This window comes from Theropithecus gelada, chromosome 9 (genome assembly GCF_003255815.1).
Source record: "Theropithecus gelada isolate Dixy chromosome 9, Tgel_1.0, whole genome shotgun sequence".
In the NCBI taxonomy this organism is placed as follows: domain Eukaryota; kingdom Metazoa; phylum Chordata; class Mammalia; order Primates; family Cercopithecidae; genus Theropithecus; species Theropithecus gelada.
The window spans coordinates 71,419,172-71,439,420 of record NC_037677.1 but is presented as its reverse complement, the minus strand read 5'-3'; the positions used below and the strand labels follow the sequence as shown (position 1 = coordinate 71,439,420).

Genomic DNA, 20,249 nt, shown 5'->3' with positions numbered 1-20,249 from the left:
TCAAACATCCATGAACTCCTACTGTGGAACACCTGGGAGCTTCCTTGAATCTAGAAGCACCTTTGAGTTCTGGATTCCTTGAGGCCAGGGTCTGATATGGCTCCTGCTCTTGGATTTGTCATTTTAAAATAATGTAATGTAATACAATATGTGAAATCCCTTTGTCTTGAGTTGGCTTGAATAGATTTCTGTTTCTTGCAACAAAAAATAAAAGCCAGATTAAAATTAGTGGGATATTAACACCTGGTCCCAACTGATCTCCTGGGCCATAAGGCCATCTGGAGAAATCACAAGAAGCAAGACAAACTGACAATGTCTTAGCCATTACTGGGAAGGCAATAGAAACCAAAAAAAGAAAAAAGGGAACTGAAAACTTTTAAAGACGATTTGGAAAGTTTGTGTGTATGCACCTCCCTGTTGAGTGTGCAGTGACTTGTAGAGCCAGCACCGTGAGCAGAGTTGCCGCTCATGAACGAAACCTAGCATTTGAATGCTCACACTCAAAATAGGCTATGAATGACTGCCGGTTATGAGACATGCTAGATGCACAGGAATCACAAGTGATTGAAGTCAATTCACAAGAAAAATCAGGATGATATTATTTGAAGCAGCCTCAAAAGCAGGTGCTAGGTTTAGGGTGTGTCTACATGACCCTGGTTTTTATTTCCACTCAGCTTTGGAAACTAAATGACACTGCTGTCTATTTAAAACTGTGTCTTATATATGTTAATACAGAGTGTGTCTAAATAAAACATAGTTTACAAATATCTCCACAATGGTAGCATTTCATGGCCAAAGATATTTCATGGCTTGGAGTTAAATACAATTTGGCCTCCATCTAAATGTTCCAGTTGATTTAGAAATTGAATTATCATCACATTTGATCCAAGAAGACATCTTACAAGTTTAAAAACTAAAATTTGTAAATAGGAAGTTTCATGACTTAAATGGAATTTCCTGTGCCTCTGTCATGTAAATTACATCTTCTTGCTATAGGGAAGAAGTATGCTGAAGTGGGTAAGATATGGACGTTGGGAATAGACGGGCTTGAGTTCAGATCCAGGCTCTATGATTTATTAGTCATGTGGCCTTGAGAAAGTTACCCCTGCAGTTTCTTTATTTTTAAAGCTAGGATGGTGATGATAACAGCACATACATTTCAGGATGTTGTAAAGATTAAATGGGTTAATAAACATACATGCTTAGAATAGTGCCTGGCTCATAGAAATATTCTACAAACGCTTGTCACTATTATTGGTAATTCTTTCATTGAACTCACAATGTAAATCATTTAGCCAATTCTTACTGAGTCCATGTGAGTACTGTGCTGGGTGTGTCCTTTTGTAATCCTATTGAAAAAGCACAGCTCACAAGGATAATAGGAATTCTCGTTCTAAATTTACAGTTGCAGAAATGAGGCTTAGAAAGGAAGTTAACTAACTCTCTATAGCCTGCCTGGTTACTAAATGGCAGGGCTAGGATTAATAAATTCATTCATTTGTGCATTCAACATTTTTTTTTTCAAGACAGAGTCTCACTCTTGTTGTCCAGACTGGAGTGCAGTGGCATGATCTTGGCTCACTGCAACCTCCACCTCCCAGGTTCAAGGAATTCTCCTGCCTCAGCCTCCCGAGTAGGTGGGATTACAGTTGTGCGCCCGGCTAATTTTCGTATTTTTAGTAGAGATGGGGTTTCACCACGTTTGCCAGGCTGTCTCAAATGCCTGACCTCAGGTGATCCGCCCACCTTGGCCTCCCAAAGTGCCAGGATTACAGGCGTGAGTCACCATGCATGGATCAACATGTTGTTATTGAGCGCTAGTTACTTATTATTCTAGGTGCTGGCGTACAGACAGGAACCAAACGGATTAAAATCCTTGCCTCCATGGAGCTTACCTTCAGCTAAGGGAGACAGTCAAAAACAAGGTAAGTCAGTATTACGCATAGGAGATTATAAGGTGGAGTGTGCTAACAAGAAAACTAAGCCAGAAGGGGAGTGGGAATGCGTATGTGTGCGTGTTGAGGGAGGTGGAGTTCACAATGTGATTTTTGCTAGAACAGGTCACTAGGGAAGGTCTCACTCAGAAGAGGACATTTGAGGAAAGGCATGAGAGGAGAGGAAGCGAGCCATGGGAGTATCTGGGGGAAAGGTTCCAGGCAGCAGAAAGAGCACATGCAAAGGCCCTGAGGCAGGAGTGTGCCTGGCATGTTCCAGGGACAGTAAAAAGCCAGTGTGGCTGAGGCAGAGAAAGCAGAGAAAACAATGGAGATGAGATCACAGAGGTAAAGGATTGGCTGACATTGGTACTTACTGAAGAAAACCCTTCCCTATGTTCCTGTTAACTGGGGTTCTTCCACAAAGTCAACACATCTAAAGAAGCCACTGATGAAACAGGTTCCCTCTTGGAAAGACCATCTCGCCTTCCAGCCTCTCCATCCTGCAGAGAGGAAAACCTGAGTTTGGCATTGGCAGTCAGGTAATTCATCAGATCTGGAAACCACCTCATCAGCATTCCCCTGGCCGACTGGAAGCAACCATGACGTTGTGCTGAATGCACTTGCAAAGCTGTGCTGTGGTCTCTCCGAGTTCATCACGGCACCTCCCTATGCAGGAGTTTCAATTCAAGGTCATTTTTGGTTCTTTTCAGTAGCAGACTCAGAACCAGACCTATTCAAGTGTCGGAACGGGGCAGACACATTAATAGCCAGACCCCAGTGGGAGTTCTATTTTCCATTTCCTCCTCCCCCATATTTATTTGTTTCTTCCTTTCCTCTGTGTGGTAAAGGTGATCTTGCATGATATTTTCAGATGAGGCTTAAAAAGGTGGAGTGGAGGATGGGAAGATAACACCCTGAATTGGAGCTCACTCTTTCTCAGTCCCTCAGGGTAGAGTTGGGCTCCCTGGGTTCGAATCACCATTCTATCACCTAGAAGCTGTGTGACCTTAGTCAGGATACTCAGCCTCTCTGAGCCTCAGTTTAAAATTTTGAATTGAGGCCAGGTGCGTTGGCTCATGCCTGTAATCCCAGCACTTTGGGAGGCCGAAGTGGGCAGATCACTTGAGGTCAGGAGTTCAAGATCAGCCTGGCCAACATGGTGAAACCCCTTCTCTACTAAAAATACAAAAATTAGCTGGGTGTGGTGGCACATGCCTGTAGTCTCAGCTACTTGGAAGGCTGAGGTAGGAGAATCACTTGAACACAGTAGGCCGAGGTTGCAGTGAGCTGAGATTGTGCCACTGCACTCCAGACTGGGTGACGGAGCAGGATCCCATCTCAAAAATAAAATAAAAGTAAAAAAATAAAACTTTTAATTGGGGATAATGATGACATCTTCCTCAAAGACTTATCATGAGAATTCAATGTGGTCATTTAATTCTGTTTCAGGATTTAGCCAAATTTGGGTGGTATTTCCCTTTTGGTGGGGTACTTTTCATTACAATGAGAAGGATGTCTTAGGACTCCAGCACACTGAGAGGTGGGTGTCCAAAACATGTGGTTGTCTCTGCATTTCCACTCAAAGCAGAATCCAGGTATTTTCCAGGTGCTTCCCTCTCTCTGCTGAAAGTTCACTTCATCTCCATCTGGGTGGTCTCAACCTCCCAGGCTGATAAGCCTCTTGAATTCTTAAGAGCAGACAGAGAGGTGGGCCCTCTGTGGTCTAGGGGAGAAGTGGCCCACTGTCTCAAATGGGAAAGATGTTCTAACTGTGTTTATTCCCTTGCCTGGGACAAAAGCTGAAATTTTCTGGTCTCATGCAGGAAATTAAGGGAAATGTTTGTAAATTCTTTGGAAGGAGAAACATGAAAACAACAAGCAAATATCCTTTCTAGAGAAGGAGATTTTTAGCAAGGGAATTTGCAGAGATTATACCTTTCTTCGTTTAGTGTAACTTACCTTTTGGAGAAAGGGCAGAATTTGGTGAATGTTGTCTAACGGCCACAGCTTATTAACCCTGTGTGTTCCTGTAGACAGGGCAAAAAATTACTACACAGTTATGGCAGAAAGCCTCCCATGACAGGGATACAGCAAACAGTCAATATTACTCCTGGCAATAAACCAATGAATAAATAATACATCAGGAATAGCTACAGCATTTCATAGAAATGGCCAAAGCAATTATCTTAGGATCATTGTAATTAGAAAAACATTCCCATGAAATGTGTCTGTAATTCAGTGATTTAAATGAATAGAATAATGTTTTCTTACTGGCTCGGATTACTACTTTAGAGATAATTTATCACAGTGTCTGATGAAGCTCCAATGGCAGGAAGCCCTTCAGATTATGATTTTAAATTGTTCTGGCCTATTGATGGCGGCAGCAGCTCAGCTGGAGCGGCCACTGGGGGGATGCCAGCTGCAGCAGGGGAGGCACAGCCAGGGCTGCACGCTCTGTGGAGTTACCCAGGCCAGGAACAGGTGGGAGTCCTGCCTCCCACCGAGTTGTTGGGGAGGGAGCCCTGTGCTCTCAGGCGCCCCTGCAGCGACCAGCCGCAGCTCTGGACCCAGGCATCTCTCTTCTCTTGGGGCCAGGAAGCCCCCCTTGGCCCTGCAGGCTAGGAAATGTCTGCTGCTGCTCCCTGGTCTCTCCCCACTCCTGGCACCAGCTCTGATTTTGGAGCAAAGTTGTGTCCAAGCTCGTGCACTGTCACAACCTGGAAGGGTGGGGGTGCTCAGGGCAGCACTGACATGCCAGACCCGCACGCCATCCCCTACCTTGGCCCCCTCCGGAATTTGGGTACCAACAGTGCCAGAGGGAGGCTGGGGGTGCTGAAGGTGGCTCAGCGCAGGCCTGCGCCCCTTGGCACAAACAACCAAGGCACCATGGATAGCATGTTGATGGTGAGAGGCAGGCAGGTTCCTGGCCAGAAAGGGGCAGGTCTCTAGTGAAACTCCACCTTCAAGCCAGGGACAGCCTGAAGCCTGGGGACCAGGCTGCCAGTTCCCGGTGTAGTCCGAGGCCCAGAGTGAGAACTTACGGTGCTTTTTCCAGGCTTGCCCATGGCTGCGCATGAACCAGTCAGCACACACTTCCCCCCTTCTGAGCCCATTAAAACCCTGGACTCAGCCAGACTCAGACAGAAGTCAGGACTAACAGCTGTGGGAAGGAGCTACCCACTTCCGGTGTCCTTGACTCTTGAGGGTGACCTGCCTGCACGTAGGAGCTACCCACCATGGGTCTCCTCTCCACTGAGAGCTGGACACTTGCCAGGATGACCTGTCTGTGGAAAGGAGTTACCCACTCTGCGTCTCCTGAGAGCTGTTCTGTCACTCAGTGAAGCTCCTCTCCACCTTTCTCACCTTCCGGTTGTCCAGGCACTCCATTCTTCCTGGACACAAGACAAAAACTTGGGACCTATCAAATTGTGGGACTGAAAGAGCTATAATACGAATGGTTAAAACACAACCCCCACTCTCCATGATGAGAGAAGAGCTGTGGCCCTTCAAGGAGTTCAGACCTAGGGGCTCCTCAGGCCAGTGTTGTGACACCTTTTTTAGGGCTCTGTGGTTACTGGTGTCTCCAAGCTTCTGGGCACCACCGCGTTTCTTGGTGTCCACAACGGAAACCGCTTGCAATACGCCTAGTCCACCATCAGCCTCGCACAGAGCCAGCGCCTGGAGTTGGCCTCCCCACTGCAGCCGACATGCCGGGCTGTGTGCAGTGGCCAGAACCTGTTCAAAGTCACATATCCCTCACCACTCTGCACATGGCTGCCCCTTGGTAGGCGTGGAATCTGGCCAGTAGCTAGAGCTGAGTGCAGCCTGCTGGGCCAAGTGGTTTGAATGAGCCCAGCGATCCCGAGGAAAACTTGGGCAAAGGTTCCACTGACCGCACAGGTTTCCAGTTGGCAAAGTGACACCCTAAAGATCCTGTGACATGTTCTGGGACACTATTATGACTGCAGACTCAGCATCAAACAGTTAAATGACCTTGACGGAAACCCATGAAATGAACTTATCCATATGAAGGATTCCTGCAGGTAAAAAGCCTGCCACGATGTAGATAACCACCTCTGCCTTACCACATTGGAAAATTGTGGCTAAGCTGTGCCAGGATTTTTGTGAAGGCTGATGCAGAAGACAAAAGAGCCTGGCTTAAAGATGTAGAGACCCACCAATTCCACTCCTACTTCTAAACCCAAAGACACGTCCACCAAAAGACATATGCAAGAATGTCCATAATTGCCCAAACTTGAATCAACTCAATGTCCAGCAATAGTCAAATGGGGAAATTAAACACTCAATGAAAGACTAGTCAGCAATTCAATAATTTTTTTAAAAAAAAACCAGTTGCTACATACAGCAACTTGAATTAATCCCAAAACATATTGAGCCAAAGAAACCAGACACCAAAATATATGCACTGTATGATTCCATTGACATAAGATTTTGAAGCAGACAAAACTAATCCACAGAGAAGGAGATCAGAGTAGTGTTACCTTATCTAGTGTGCAAGTAGAGGTTATGGAATTGCAAAGACACGAAGCAGCCTACTGGATGCTGGACTATTCTATATCTTGATTGGAATAATGATTCCATGGGTGTGTATGTATGAAAAACTCACCATCTGCACACTTAATATTTGTACATTTTACTCTGTACAAATTATGCCTCAATTTAAAAATGAAAAAGTAGGAAACAAAAAGTTAAATATAGAGGTAAACAGGATGTATGGTTTTCTGGGTGGCTTTTATAAGACTCAAATTCAAGAATTGTGGCTCATTTGTAAGGAGAGAAAATCTGAATCCCATACAGATAGACTTGTCCCAGGGTGACACTGTGTTTGTTCAACATTAACCAGCACTATTCAGACTACTGTGCCAGGCAGTGGGCTGGCTGGTGGCAACACAATGGGAAAATGGGACTGTCGTGGACTCACTCAGTAGGAGAAGAAACATTTCAGAAAGAAAACAACACACACAATTCTATCACTTCGAAATGTGATAGAGACTATAAGAAAAAAATATACAAGACACACACGAGATGTTTTACAAGAAAGAACAAGAAGGAAGCCTACTTTTGTTTGGGAAGTCTAGAAAATCACATTTGAATAAAGATGTGAAGGTTGGGTAGGAGTCAGCCAGCAGAATTAAGTTAACAGGAATACATGGAAGTGGAAGTGTGTGTGTGTGTGTGTGAGAGAGAGAGACAGAAAAAGAGAGAGAGAGAGAGAGAGAGAATCATGAGTAAAGGTCTTGAGCTGACTGGCCCAAGGAGCTGGGAAAATTCTGGTGTAAATAAAAGTTACTGAGTGGGAGGGAAGGAGGGAGAGAAGGCTGAGGGAGGAAGGTAGACAGGGTCCAAGCTATAGAGCACTTTCCAGGCCATGATTAGGGTTTAGATGAATGCCAAGTATAATGGAAAGGGTCAGAGGGTTAAGTAAGATCTGATTTACATTTAGAAGAGATCACTGGCTTCCAAGAAGAGAATAAACTAAGAAGAGATCAGAAGAGTCAGAAGAACCAGATAAGACTATTGAAGTAATCCAGGAAGGAGAAGGCAACTTGAATTAAGATGGCAGCAACAAAAATGGAGAAAGGTGGATGGAAATAAGCTAGCTTTTTGAAATCCTCTTCTGATAACCTAATCTCTCTTCTAAAACTAGCTATTAACTCTAATCCATGCGGGCGCTCTCTCTCCCCCCATCCTCCTGAAACACACACACACACTCACAGTAGACCCTCACCCTCTCACCCACTAGATCCCAACTGTGATGAGAAAGCAACAGCAACGATGCCCATTCAGGGCCTTGCTAGGAATTCCAAGGCATTATTTAGTTCAAGGAACGGAAATCAGGAGTAAATGCTAACATTCATTCAGGGTCACCTGTGTGCCAAGCATTGGGTTAGATACTTTCACATTTGTTTTCTTGGATATCAAATTGGATATTATTATCCTCATTTTAATAGGTGAGGAAATTGCAGCATGAAGAGGTTAAATAATTATTTTATTGCAGCCTCATAGCTATTTTAAATGGCAGAAGTAGATTGATTTCAGAGCCACCTGATTCCAGAAACCACATTCTTTCTACTACACTCTGCAAATGATTATTTTATCAAAGGTGTATGGCTTTTTAATAACAGACACCAGGAAGAGTAATCCACAGGGATGGCTTATTAACGGTGACATTTAGATTTTCAAACACCTGGTCAAAGGCAGATACCTTTGAACAGCAGTCTTCAGAGCCTCTGGGACACAGCCCCTTAGGCAACCTCGTACTCTAGTCCACTTGTGATTAACTACAAGTCCACCTCCATGCACAGGTGCCCTGGATGCCAGTGATATCTGAGAGCAACCACTAAAGGTCAAAGGTGGCTACACAAATCCCAGCACTTTGGGAAGCTGAGGAGGGCAGATAGCAAGGTCAGGAGATCGAGACCATCCTGGCTAACACGCTGAAACCCGTCTCTACTAAACATACAAAAAAAAAAAAAAAGTTAGCCAGGCGTGGTGGCGGGCGCCTGTAGTCCCAGCTACTTGAGAGGCTGAGGCCGGGGAATGGTGTGAACCCAGGAGGCGGAGTTTGCAGTGAGCCAAGATCGCGCCACCACACTTCACCCTGGGTGACAAAGCGAGACTCTGCCTCAAAAAAAAAAAAAAAAAAAAAAAAAAAGTGGCTACACAACCTCCAAAAGCAGTGACATCAGAGCTGAGTTCAGCCCAGGTTTGCTGAGGCAGGTAGAGACTTGAATAATACTAAAGTGTCTTAAGTTGGGTTTCGCTATAAGACAGATGGATCTAGCTCCTGCCTTGGAAAACAGCATAGCCTTGTGGGGAGGGAAAGGGTAAGAGTGAGAAGCTCCCCGATTCTAGGCTTTCCTCCTGCTTTAACAGTGACTTTGCCCAATTACCATAAACACATTTTTTGAGGTGGCCACGTGACCAGAGACACCATATCCTGGGGACTCAGGGAAGAGGGATGAATCCGCTAGGGTTCAATCGGAGAAGCAGGGTCACTCTGAGTGATACAGAACAAGGGATTTGTTATTAAGATGAGCACGATTGTGGGAGCTGGTGAAGGGGGTTATGGCAAGCTGCTTCTGTACCTGGTGGGGGCCTAAAGCTGCTGTAGCTGGGCAGCTCTGGTAATCAGGAAAGAAGGCTGGATCTAATGTGAGGAGAGCAACATTAACTGGAAGCGTGAGAAAAACTAGAACCGTCACCATTGGAAGGTGTCCAGGTTCTTGGCATCTCGAACGAAAAAAATGGACAAAATGCACAAAGCAAGGAAAGAAGCAACAAAAGCAATTTACTAAAATAAAAGCACACTCCACAAGGTAGGAGCTGGCCTGAACAAGCAGCTCAAGAACCTGGTTACATATTTTTCTGACCTTTAAATATTCTCTAGAGTTTTCTCATTGGTGTACACCCTATGTAAATGAAGTAGCGGCCTGCAACCAGTCTGATTTGTTGTAGAAAGCGACCAATCAGAGGCGAAGTGAAGTTACAAAGTTACACCCTGTGCAAATGAAGACTTGGCCCATGACCAGTCTGACTGATTGCAGGAGGGGACTATCAGAGCTACTTTCAATTTTTCATCTGCCCTGCAGAAGGACAGCGAGGGGCAGTGCAAAGGGAGTAGCATCTGGTCCTTTTGTTACTTGGGCATGGAAAGTTGGGGTTTTCCATTTGATTTAGTTCTAGGAAGTCAGCATGAATTGGCCTTCCATTTCCTGCCTCCAGGACCTATTCTCCTGCTTCAGAACAATGAGGGCAGAATGGACCCCACCTATGCCTCTTATTGCCTCCAATTTTGACAATGTGGGGAACCTGCAGAAGCCAACACTTTCTCCATGAGACTGCATACACACTAAGTTTGCAACTCAAGAATCTGAAGGAGGAGATTGGGTAGGAGCTGAAGGAATTGCAGGCCCAGGCACTGCTCCATGCCAAGAGGATGAGCTATTAGGTCAGCGTGAGCTATGGGGTCTGCCTGACACCTACACCAATCCACAAAGAGTGGCTACTGCTTCCTTCCCTTCTGCCTTCCCAGTCTCATGAACATTTCTCTTGTGGTCAATCCTAATCTACAATGATACAAGGAAGAGAGTTTTGGGAAATATTTCCAACTTAGCTAAGTTGACACAGTACCAAGCCCCTTCAAGGGGAGACCTCTAGAGACAAATAATTATATTAACTAAAGATTTTATGGTACTGGTAGGTGGAAAGAGAATTCCTATGCAAACCTATAGTGCAATCCTGGCCAGATCCTTTGAGAAAAAAACAAACAAACAAACAAACAAACAAAAAAACCACTTGAGCCAGCCATGGTGGCACATGCTTGTAGTCCCAGCTACTCAGAAGGCTCAGGTGAGAAGATCACTTGAACCTGGGAGTTCGAGGCTCTAATGAGCCATGATCGCACCACTGCACTCCAGCCTGGGTGACAGAGCAAGACCCTGTCTCAAAAACAAAACAAAACACTTGAAATTCAAGTGTGAAGTGGAGGAGAGCTGAAAATCAACTAATAAATCATTAGTGAGTGCCGATTATATGCAAAGCCAAGTCATAGGCATCACTGTGAAGATACAGACAGCAGCAGGATAGGATTCCTGCCCTCAATGGAAGGAAGATGAGGTAGACAAGTGCCACATATGCATTACACACTAAATACTCCACACTCCCGGGGCCTCCTGCAGGATACTTCTAAAGGCTGCCTACTGATTGGTTGATAGAACAGACTTGAGCATTCTCAGACTCAGGTTCAAATTCAGCCTTGCCCCCTACTAGATATATTTGCTTAGTCACTCTGAGCTTCCATTTCCTGGTTCATAAAGTACAGTTAGTAATAATACTAACATAAGTTGGTTTAAAAGGTTAAAAGAGATTTTGCATGTGAAGCACTGGCACACAGCAGGTATTCAGGAAGTGGTAGATATTTTATTGTTTGTCATCATCATCCCTGTTCTTTTTTAGACCAAAAGCCTACCTGAGTAGATGTATGACTTTAGTGTCAGGGACCTATGAGCTTGCAAAAATACATATATGTGTCTAATCTCTTAACGATCAGCAGTTCGGATAAGTTGATGTGTTTCCCATATTTATATATTCATTCGGTAAATAGTAAGGGCCTAATACTATGCAGGACACGTGTGTCCAAACCGCATTCTAACGGCACAGCAGTACAAGTCAGGGAGATACAAGTCTCAAATGGCTCAGGCAAACAACATTCTTAGAAGACGAAGTTCAGCTCAGCTCAGCAAATACGTCCCGGAACTTGAAAGAAAAGGAAGAGGGGTTGAAAGAAAAGAAGCCTCCCTGTCGCTTGTAGTGGTCAAGGAAGATTTCAGAGAGCAAGTGGCATTGGGGTTCAGCTTGGAAGAATAGGCAAGGTTCACGCCAGGAGGCAGGAGGGCAGCATTTCTGGGGCAGTGGAGGCTGGAAAGCCCCTGATGTAGTCACGGGGTAGCAGGGAGAGGAGAGTGGGCTTGTAAGGTAGTAAGTAGACCAAGAAGTAGACTGTGCAGGGCTTTGAGTGTCAGGGTCAGGAGTTCAGACTTTGTATGGTGGACAGCAGGGTCATTGAAGGTTTTCATAGAAGGGGCACAATGGAAGCCAAGTTTTAGGAAAACGAAGGTGGCAGAAGTCTATTGTCTGTAGAGGATTGAGGAGAGACTGTAGGCAGGAAGGCTGACTGGACATCCTGTCACAGAAACTCAGAACTAAAGAGAGGTCCAGTAATGAGACACTGAGAGTGCAGGGAGGGCTGCAGGGACTCGTGGGAAGGGAGAAAGCAATGCTCTTGGTGCCTGCTTGCACATAAGGAGTGACTAAAGGTGTGTGACATGAGCTGGAATTCCAAGCCTGGGCAGCATGAACAGAAATAGGAAAGCCGGGGCTGGGGTGTGGGAAAGAGAAAGGAGGCTGTGTTCTGCATGGAGAGTCACTGAGGAGCCCTGAAGGCACAGGCAAGAGATGAGGGCAGACGAAAGATCGGGGGTAACCTCCAGAGAAGGGCAGACTGAACTCGGAAAATGCCTGAATATAGGGAGGGGCAGGAGGTACCAGAGAAAGAACAGAGGCCTGGCCTCCTGGGAAACCTAATGAAACCTTCGAATTGCTGATGGAAGACAGTGAAGACCTCCAATCCTTATAGCTCTTCCTGATCCACTGGTGCTTGTTTCTACAAGAGAAACATCACATTGCAGACCTGCTCAATGGCTAAAGAAAAGAAAAAACTCAGACCATTCCCAAAAAGAGAGAGGATTCCCTCAGAAAGAGTTGAGCTATCGCCCACATCGTGGTCATGCTGCTGCCTGTGTCAGGGTCCCTTGAGAATCAGACGGCGCATTCAAAGTGTTGAAGAGTGATGATGCAGAGGCCATTTGCAGAGTCAGGCACTGAGGACCAGCCACATTCATACACTGTCATCCTCCTCATCCCGAAGGGAAGCAGAGGGAATGGAGTTACTTGAAGCCTAAAGAGGGCCAAAGGGGTAGAACCGGTTGCCCAATCGGAGTGGTGGCTATAGGAGAACACAGCTACTGCCCAGAAGAGTAAAACGAATAAATACCCCAATGTTTCTCTCCTCCCACCTCCCTATTTCCTATAAGCACTTCTCATTAGCCAAACCACCCAGAAGCCACAAGACAATGAAGTCTAGCCAGTGCAATCTGCAGTGCTCAGTCTCCCAAGGTACAGAGCAGGTCAGAAAAGTGTGGAGGATGGATCTTGGGGAGAAAATGGTGAATAATGAGAACATTGGCCCATTTTCTTCCCTAGTTCAAAGTTCTACTTTAAGCAGAAGTAGACATGATTACTTTTTATTGTAAATGATACACATTTGGATGGCATTTTATGATTTCTAAAGTATTTCATATAGATTCTCCTTTTTGAGCTACATAGTATCCCTATGAGGTAGAAAACACCATGTTATTTATGTCCATTAAACTCTGAAGTCCAGAGACATTAAATGATTTATTCGAAGTCACACAGTGAGTGAATTGTGAAGTCCACACTAGAAATAATGCCCTCTAATTCTTAACCCACTGCTCATTCCCAGGTGTGAAATTAATCTACCTGGGAAGGTGCCCCTGCTGTAAAAGACAATAGGACACAGCTGTCCAGAATGTGGCATGTCTTGTGGCCCTGGTCCAGTTGGGTGCACAGGGCCGTCCTGAGTTGTTTTCAATAAGCAAATATTCCTGACACTTCAATTATCCCAACCCAAACAATGAATACAGTGTGCAAGAGGCTTCATAAATTTCATTCAGTTGGATGCAATGAGAATAATATAAGTCAAAGCTTTGTGTGTATTCCCTCAAAAAAGAAAGAAAGAAAGAAAGAAAGAAAGAAAGAAAGAAAGAAAGAAAGAAAGAAAGAAAGAAAGAAAGAAAGAAAGAAAGAAACCACGCAACAAAACAGAAATTGTTGTAAGGAAAACATCTAGGCTAGAAAAAAGAGGCAACACAGGCTCTGTGTTCATCTCTATCCCCATCTCTCTGCAGAGAAAGTGTCTTCAGTCAGGAACCCCAGTCTCTACAAGTCAAAGCAGGAATATCGGCCTTCTTACACTTGGACAACTCCAAAATTGTGTGATTGGTAAGTTTTTTTTTAACGTTCCTGTATTTGATGTCTTCTCCTCCTCATGTACACCCTCCTTGTCCACTTCCTCTACCGTACTGTCGTGGGCTGAATTGCATCCTCCTCTCCTCCGGCAAAAGATATTACTAAAATTCTAACCCCCAGTACCCCAGAATGTGGCCATGTTTGGTAATAGGGATGTTAAAAAAGTAATCAAGTTAAACTAGGGGTGTTACAATAGGCCCTAAGCCAATATGACTCATGTACTGTGAAAAGAGGAAATTTGGACACAGAGACGGACACACAGAGGGAAGACATGCATAGAGACATGGAGAACACACCCATCGACCAACGAAGGAATGCCTGAGGCTACTGGGAGCTCAGGGAGCCCTGGAATAGATCCTTCCCTGGAGCTTTCAGAGGGAGCCTGGTCCTGTGGACACCTTGATCTCGGACTTCCGGTCTCCAAAACAGTGAGATAATAAACTTCTGTTGTTCTAAGCCACCCAATTTGTGGTACTTTGTTTACAGTAGCCCCTAGGAAATTAATACACCCACTAAATGTATGCACATTTATATCAAAGATATAGCCAGGAAAATGGTAGTTATTTTCTTGGCAAAACTCAAGGTTTCATACAAAAATGTCCAAAGAAAGTGCTGGAAAAGGTTTATTTAGATTACACATTGATCCTCTTTTCTAACTCTGCAGAACAGGAGTGGATTAGGTTTTGTGACAATATCTGATGCGTTGGTACCAGAATTAATTATGATGCATTTGGTTCCAAGTAATAGTATATCCATATTAAGACGGTTTAAACAATGAAAGCAACATCTTGGCTCCCATATCTGAAAATGTAGATGTACTCTGGGATTTAAGCATGACTTTGTCAAGGCTCTAGATTCATTTCTCTGTAATTCTCTTCGTCTTGCCTCTTTTGTGTGTTGATTCCATCCTCAGGCTGGTTTCCCTCATGATAGCAAAATCATTGCAGTGTTTCCGGCATGCATGTCTGACTCCAACATTTCCTGGAGAAAGAATGCCTTTATGCCCTAGATTTTTCAGCAACAGTCCCAGATGTGGTGCTGATGATTCCGTTCCTAACCAGTCCTAGGGGAAAGTCAACCACTGACTGGCTATGCTTCACTTGTGTGGTCCAATCACTGTGGCAAGATGCTTGAATTTTCCTAATGGCTTGGACCATTCAGGGCCTCCTGCTGGAGGCAGGGATGAGTGACCAGATATCCAGGGCAACCTTGAATGGAAGATGATCAAAATGAACACTGAGGAAGCACCACAATGTCCAGTCCAGAACTAAACCCTCTGCATATTGCAAAGTCTAATCTTGTCAAGATCTGATTGTTAGAACATTAGCTTGAGCTAGACCCACCTGCTTAAATGTGGAATCTAGAATATGAAGATTTCATTTCATATCTGAGAAGGGCCTATAAGTTGAGGAGGTGAGATTATATTTATTTTACTTATCAGGCACTGTTCCAGTTACTATGGCTACATCAGAAGTTACCTCAAAATGTAGCATCTTAGAATAACAATCATTATTTATTATCTCTCCAGGTTTCTGTGGATCAGGAATTCAGGTTGAGAGTAATCGGGCAGATGTAGCTCAGGTTCTCTCTGGTGGTTGCAGTCATTATTAGGTGGCTGTGGCTAGGGTCATATCAAAGGTATCATCACTAAATGTATACACATTTATACCCAAGGTGACACTTCACTGGGGACTTCAACAGCTGAGGCTTCTTGGACTTCTCTATTCCTACATTGTCTCTTCATGTGATCTCTGAAGCATGGTGGCTTCAGGAATAGGACTCCCAAGAGGGGGTGTGTGTGTGTGTGTGTGTGTTTTATCTATCTCTATCTCTCTCTACACACGCACACACACACACACACAGAGAGAGAGAGAGAGAGAGAGAGAGAGAGAGAGAGAGAGAGAGAGAAAAGCAGGTGGGTCCTTATCAGCTTACATGACCTACTGGTAGAAACCAGCAGCTTAACTTCTGCAACAAACTGTGCATCAGGGAAGTCACAAAGTCCTTCTGGGTCCAAGGGGAGAGGAAACAGACTCCTCCCAGAATAGAGAGTGGCAAGGTTCTAGCAGAGCACATGGGACCAGAAAATTACCGTGTCCCCATATGAAAAATACTATCAGCCACACACGCTTATAGCATTTATATACCATAGACTGTTCCAAGTGTGTTACGACTACAAACTCATTTAATGGAATAGGGTACTAGACTTCCTTTTATAGATGGCAGATGCTGTGTGTGCCCCACCCACATCTTTTTGGCCCTCATCATTTCAGCACCTACCAGTTCATCTTCCAAATGCAGGATCTTGGCCGAGAGCTTCCACTGGCCTCTGGAGCCTGGTGTGTTCTTGCACGCAGCAAGCCGGATGTATTGGGGAATAGATTTCCTCTAGGAACAGCTATCACCAAATAATTGGCAGGAGTTGGTGTATAAATGCCCCGGCTCCCTTGCCCTCTGGTGGCAGGATGGGATTTGATTCTGAGGCATGTGCTGTATGCTGGCTTCCACAGTCCCCCATGGGATAAGCTTCAGTGGTCCACAGTGGCAGTTTTCTTGACAATGCAACTCCATCATCTGCCTTTCTTTCCCTGTCTTCTTCCTACCACCACACTAGTGTTTCCTGTTACTCCCAAATAACCTACTTGGATCTGAACTTTTCTGGAGGAGCCCAAACCAAGACTTTTAACTTGCCCAAGATCACTCAGTTAGGAATTTGAACCCAGATTATAATTGTAGGTAGCTTTGAGAGGCACTTTCTTAGCACCTATTAAGTGACATTAGAGAAAAGGCAGTGCCGAAGAGCCCAGGAAAAGGAGGTAAGATACCTCCAATCTAGAGTTGGGATGTTCCAAAATTACAGCCACCAAACACTTCTTGAGCTTATACTATGAGCCAGGCATTGGGCTACATGCTAGGGGACCTTGGCTCACTGATTCTGGGATGGACATAACAATTCTTGACCAAATTCTCCCTCTTAGCTGTGATGAAAAACGTCATAAAACTTTTAGATGAGAAAGCTCTGCTCTAGTATAAGATTCATTTTGCTAACACTGCTTCTGGGACTTCAGCATGGGCCTCTGGGATGGGGCTAGAATGAGCGTATTAGCTGGGGCTGCCATAACCAAATACCATCAACTGAGTGGCTTAAACAACCGAAATTTATTCTCTCACAGTTCTGGAGCCTGGGAAGTTCAAGGTCAAGGTGCTGGCCAGTTCAGTTTCTGCTGAGAGCTCTCTTCCTGGCTTTCAGGAATCTGTATTCTTTCTGTGTCCTCCCTTGATGGAGAGAGGTCTCCCTTCCTCTTTTTATAAGGACATTAATTGTGTTGTATAAGGGCCCCACCTTATGACCTCACTTAACCTTAATTAGCTCTGTATAGGCCCTTGCTACAAATACAGTCATATTGGGGGTTAGGACTTCAATATATGAATTCTGGGGGGACACAATTCAGTCCATAGCAGTCAGGTTCTAGTATAGTTTTCTGCAGGGGTTCATACCTGCAGAATAAGCTTTTAGCTTTATTTTATTTAGTTAGCAATCATTATCCACAGCAAGTCGAGGGTGGAAGCACTTTTGACTACAAAAAATACTTTTAAAGTCTAAAGAGCATAAATATTGTGTGACTGGATGGGCCAGTGCCCTGTCTTAAGGAAGCCCTGCCAAAGGCCTCCCAGGGCAATTCATGCTGCTCCATTCATGGGAGGCTGCAGTCCAACATGTAAGTGCCTTCATTAAATCCTCTCCCACTTTTTCTCAAACTCAGGGGATTTTTTTGTTTTTTGATTTTTTCCTAAGAACAAGCTGTCTCTTTATCTCCCTGAACTTCTAGGTAATACCTGTGTCATGAAAATAATCTAGATTGAAGTGTGCTGCTTTGGCCAAATAGCTGAGTTTCACGGCAGCCAGCTCAGCCAGCCCAGTTTTGGGCTTTAAACAAGGAACTCCAGTTGTTGAATCTAATCTTTCTCCCTTTTCTCTGTCTTCATAGGCAAATGGACAATCATCATTTTTGTTGACAGAACACCTGTTAGGTGTAAGGCACGGTGCCATATGCTTTCCTTGGGGCTTGCCTTCAGGCAGCTAACAGAAATAAGAAGAAAAGAGGTGAAAAAGACAGTGTGATAAGGCCGTAGTGGTGGATTGTGGATGTCCTGTCCTGTATCCACCTGAGTTTACTTGCGAGAGAGCCTACACAGCATGCTGGCAAATTCTCCCTCACTGACTCAAATGTTAATCTCCTTTGGCAACATCCTGACAGACACACCCAGGATCAATACTTTGTATCCTTCAATTCAATCAAGTTGCCACTCAGTATTAACCATCACACCTTCTAAGCCATCATCTCCTTCTAATCCTCCCATAACAATGGGTATAAGTTATGAAGGTGGGTTAGAAACTGGTACCTATCCCTCATTAAGTTGCCAGATGGATTTAACAGCACCCCAAAGTCAACATGCCCCAAGTCAAAGTCTTCTTTACCCATGAAATAAGCTGGTTTGCTACTTCCCTACGTCTCTGAATGGGTCCACCATTCCTCTGGCAACCATGTTCTCAAAGCCCAGAGGGAGGAAAAGAAAATGGATCTAAATAGAATGCCAGGTCCCACGCTGGATATTTTCACCCCTTACCTCATTTAATACAACAAGCAAGGAGGTAGACAATATTGTCTACCGCAAATGAGGAAACAGAGGCTTAGAGAAGTTAAAGAATTTGCCTGAGAATAAAGCTAACAGTAGCTTTAAAATACTAGAGCTGGGATTGCAAGCTTGATGCAAAGTTTGGGCTCTCTTCATCCTTCACCAGGACCTTTCATTTTCCCTTTAAATATCTCTTATGTCTGCATTTCCCTTTCATTCCCATCACTAGCACTGTCCTCTAATGCCCCACCCAGTGGGGAAGTCTCCAATAGGTCCCTCTGCTTATAACAGCCAAGAGGGTAGCTGTAAACCAGGTTCAGTAACAGATGCTTCATGTGAGGGAACTGATGGACAGCTGTCTAATGCATAACCTCTGCCCTCAAAGGAATTTACAGTTCAGAGTCTAAAATAGCAAGGAAGTGGTGGGAGGAAGGTGAGAGAAAAGGGTGGGAGGGCGAGAGAGGGGAGGGAGGGGAATAAGGTGTGGGCCATGGAGGGAATCTGTCTGTCTCATGATTTGCCCTAGGAACCCTTCTGCTCAGCCCCAGCCTGCTTCCAGGCCCTCGTCCTTACCCCTCTTTGCTGTCCATATGGGTTCAACGTGAGTAACCGCAACTGTAGAGTGTGGCTGTCTTCTTCTGACACGGTCCTAAATATAAAACTGAGTAGCCAGAAGAATCACTTATCAGGTAAATGTCTGTAAACAATGGTTATATTTCTTTTCAATATTACTGGTTAACATTGTGGAGCTATTACTGATGGGCCAGACTCTGTGCTAGGCACAGACTTTCTAGGGATTATTTCATTTAATCCTCATGGCAACCACCATGCATTTGCAGATAGGCAAGTCAGGCTCACAAAAATGTATGCAGAGTTTCAGGGTTATGATAGGTAGAGCCAAACCCATCTGCCCAACCCAAGGGCCCCTGAGCTCCAACCCTACATCAAACTGCCAATATAGTACACCTTTTAGAAAAAGATTCTTGTTGCAAAAGCACCATAGGCAGTGTGTGTGTAAGGTCATCGTAAAAGTGTAGATAAGCAAGAGATAAGTGTTATCCCACCACCCAGAAGTAACCACTGTCAACATGTTGGCTTCTCTGCTCCCAGGTGTTTCTGTGCCTGTACATACTATTCTTCTTGAATAAAAATAGGATTACACAGTGTATACAGTTTTGTAACTTTTGTTCATGAAACAATATACTGTGTAATGCATCTCTTTCTTTATCATGAGATAGTCTTCTATGATACAGGAGGTTTTGTAGGATTTCTTCATTCTTTTGAATGGATGCACCATAATTTATTTAACCAATTCTTTATTTTTGACATTTAGGAATCTGGTTTTGTTTCATCCTTTTAGTTTTTCACTCTTGTAAATAATTCTGTGGTGGACGTCTATGTGGTTGAAGCTGTCCAGTCAAGCTCCTCACACCCTCTCAGGCCCTCCTCCAAATCCTTTGCTATATTGCAACTGGCAGGCTCACGGCCTTGGAACATGGGACTTTCTTTGTCTGAGTCCAGTCACCAGCTAACTCATGCTGTCTCTCGGGTCTCAGATGAAATGCAGCTTCCTCTAGGGAGTCCAGGCCTTTCCGCTGTTTGTGCTCCTAGACCCTACCTTGTTCCTTCATTGCATTTAACATAATTATGATGAATTAATTGGCCATGTAATTACGTACCTAATGAGGATGCTCCCTACTAGACTATTAGCTTCATGCGGGCAGTGTCTTTGACTCCATTTTTCACTATGCTATCCCCAGAGCACTTTGCAAGAGTTCCTAAAATCTTTTCCATAGGTTTTCAATTTACTTTGCCTAGATCCATCAGAGGAATCACTATATATGGCAGCTATAGCTTTATGAAATATATTTCTTAACTAATAAGGCTTGAGAGTCAAAATTTTTCCTTGATCCATGGGCTGCAGAATGGATGCTGTATTATCACAGATGAAAACAACATTCATCTCCTTGGACTTTTCCATCAGAGCTCTTGGGTGACCAGGTGCATTGTCAATGAACAGTAATATTTTGAAAAGAATCTTTA

The 20,249-nt window shown here is 44.4% G+C and overlaps 1 pseudogene; it reads left to right on the top strand.

Annotated features, from left to right (window-relative positions):
* The first annotated feature begins 1,838 nt into the window (after positions 1 to 1,838).
* LOC112632166 lies at positions 1,839 to 17,653 on the top strand (annotated as a pseudogene).
* The last annotated feature ends 2,596 nt before the right edge of the window (positions 17,654 to 20,249 follow it).